The sequence below is a fragment of the Schistocerca piceifrons genome, chromosome 5 (genome assembly GCF_021461385.2).
Source record: "Schistocerca piceifrons isolate TAMUIC-IGC-003096 chromosome 5, iqSchPice1.1, whole genome shotgun sequence".
Taxonomy (NCBI): Eukaryota; Metazoa; Arthropoda; class Insecta; order Orthoptera; family Acrididae; genus Schistocerca; species Schistocerca piceifrons.
In genome coordinates this window covers 439,583,676-439,586,800 of record NC_060142.1, presented here as the reverse complement: position 1 = coordinate 439,586,800, position 3,125 = coordinate 439,583,676, and the positions used below count along the sequence as shown (strand labels likewise).

Sequence of the window (3,125 nt, the reverse complement as noted above, 5' to 3'; positions counted from 1 at the left end):
CGCACTATCTTCATCACTAATGTGTGATGCACATCTCCTTAGTGGCACATAGTTGAGCAATAGTTTGAACTCTGGGTCTTGGCTTTTTACTGGCAGTACGTTCACTTGTGGTGTATATGCAGCAGCTGATCCGCATATATGTGATTCTACTGGATGTATCTGTTTCGCTACATGCAGATGTGATGTGCACTTATTCACATCCTGTTCAGTTTATTTTAGACGATCACTGTCCTCTTTCAGTTTCTTTGCGCATCGACTTCCCACACACTTTACCTGAACCCATGTTTCTTTGATAGCTTTAATAATTTATGCCTGCTGTAGCCTACGCTATGAGTAAAAAAGTAGCACTTCGTGGTCAGGCAACAAGTGGCCCATCGGGACCATCCTACCGCCGTGTCATCCTCAGCTGAGGATGCGGGTAGGAGGGGCGTGTGGTCATCAGACCGCTCTCCCGCTCGTTATGATGGTTTTCTTTGACCGGAGCCGTTACTATTAGGTTGAGTAGCTCCTCAGTTGGCATCACGAGGCTGAGTGCACCCCGAAAAATGGCCACAGCACATGGCGGCCCGGATGGTCACCCATCCAAGTGGCGCCCACGCCGTACAGCGCTTAACTTCGGTGATCTGACGGGAACCGGTGTATCAACTGCTGCAAGGCCGTTGCCTAAGCTGTGAGTGGTACTCCCACAATTCTGTCAAGTCTTCCTGCTGCTGATAGGATTGAGCTATCCCGAGAGAAATTTCTTCCAGTCTTTCTGTTATTGTTTTCTTGTCCTATTCTTGTAGATCGGCATCATCTTCTCTGCCTTACTACCGTTTTTGCTTATGTTGCATATTTCTTCACTACTGGTGCCTCTTTCCTTGCTCCTAATGCGTCAGTCCTAGCTTCTCCTGTAGCTTTCTTCACATCAATTACTGTGTGTTATGACTCGGCTGCCATCTTCTGAATTTTCGTCACCTCGTGTTTGATTCTGCCTATGTCTTTCTTCGATTCTTTCTCGAATTATTTACTTTCCTTGTGCGTTATCTTTCCTTCCATTTGATTCCACTCTTCTTCTGTTTGCCTCATCTCTTCTGGTTGCTTTATAAATTATTTACATTCTTTATTATTTTTCTGCTTTTTCTCTTCAATTTGTTTTAAAAACTTTTTATGTTCATTCTGCCTTTTCTCCCTTGCGTGCTTTAAAAATTCTAAGACTGCATCCATCTGTAAATTCTTCCCTTTCACTAATTCTGGTGTAGAAGCATGTGAACTCATAATGTGACGTAGTTTCGATGGCGAGACCGATCTATCACTTGCTGAAGAATTTCTGATTGTGACTACAGCGTTTACATGTTGTGAATTTACTCGTCCTTCATCCTTTCGATATTCAAGCTGCCTGTCTGTGTTATGCATGATGTGATGCGCGATAATCAGTTCGTTGATTTCCTTCTTATCTAACTGTACCGTCGCCGTTATTTTCTTTATCACCCAGAGTATTCTTCGCATCTCTGGTGCTGCTCTCATTTCTGTCTGGATCCTTATCTTCTCTTTTGGACAATTTTTCGGGTTGTGTATTTTCACATACGTGTGGCTACCAATACATTGATCCTTTCTATCGTTTGTGCCACTCAGACCAATTTTCTTCTGGTGCCACCTGCTGGTTGAATTTTTTTTTCAGAAAATGATATCTTACAGCTTATATGTAAATCCCACAGATGAGACACCCAGACATTAAGAGCACAAAGTACGTGGTTGGTAGACCCAGAACTCGATTTAATGATGCGAAATACAACACGGAAGACAGAATAGATTTACTGTCCCCAATTCTCTGCCGTCGGATTTCCTATTATAACTTACATTTCCTTGGTTCAAGCATGAAAAATTTTGGATCTCCACTTAACTTCCATACAAGCATGGAACCGTTTGCACAAAAATTTGCAGTCCCTATTTACTTCTGCTGCTTATCACTCGTCTGCGAGCACCCTGATACCGATTCCGTACACCAAGGCAAATTTTGCTCCCGATATGGAATTTTCCTGCAGCAAATATCACATAAAAATCTTTATGATATACTTTTCATCATTTTTCTCCCTACTATTTTTTTCAATTAATCCTGTTAAGCGACGCTCTGACGTCTTTCAGTCCTACGCTGTCCCTCTCTCATTATCCTCCTTATTTCTTCCACCTTGTGAACAAACACGCACAACTCTCAAATTCCTGTGCGTAATGCCCTTATTCTCTGCAGGTACTATAAACTTCCCGTGTTGTTTAATAGCATGGCGCGCTATGGCTAGTCAAATTACATTTCGTACATTTCGTAGGATGTAAATTATCGACTTACCACGCAATACCCCTTAAGTGACTCACATTCGGTAGGGTATCCTCTCGAAATAGCTTGATGTGAAATATTGGGTTTTTGTGCCATAATCGCTCCGCTACATTGACACACATGTACCACAAGAAATAACCCCTTCGAAAGTGAACAACCCTGTTATTGTTCCATTAAGTTTCGGGTGTGCAGCCGCAAGAAATCTCCTTCTTCTTCTAATATTTCGGCTGTGTAACGTTCAGCCATCTTCAGAGTGAGCCGCAAGACTGCCGCTCCAGTGCTTTTTTTTTTTCTTTATTGTAATTTTAATCACCTCATACAGGCGGGCTGTCAGCAGCATATTACGCTGCTCTTCAGCCTTAAGTGGTACAATAATATGACATATATGTGACACAGACAATACAATAAAAACGGCGGGCAAAAATGTAGATACAAAAAACAATAAACATGAGGCCGTTCACGCTGGACGAGAAAAACACTAACACTTGTTGACACGGCGCACATAACACGGATGACTGCGACGGCACACGTGAACAGTGGAGGCGTGACGGCGAAAGAACACTAAACACAAAACGAAGGCACACACACGAGACACTGATGGCGATGATCTCCGGCGCGCGAAAGTCCACTGAGCGTGTACGAGTCCGGGGACCTGTCAAGAGAGGAGGAGGGGGGAGCTGGGAGAGGGAGAGGGGAGAGCAGAGATGCCATGGACAGAGGAGATAGGGGGAAGGGAGGAAGGGGGAGGGGAAGCCCGGGGGAAGAGGCATGGAGGAAGGGGGATGGGGGGAAAAGGAAAGAGAAGGCAAGGGAA

General features: G+C 44.1%; 1 pseudogene; it reads right to left on the bottom strand.

The window, feature by feature from the left end:
* Positions 1 to 546: 546 nt before the first annotated feature.
* LOC124799813 lies at positions 547 to 664 on the bottom strand (annotated as a pseudogene).
* Positions 665 to 3,125: the final 2,461 nt, after the last annotated feature.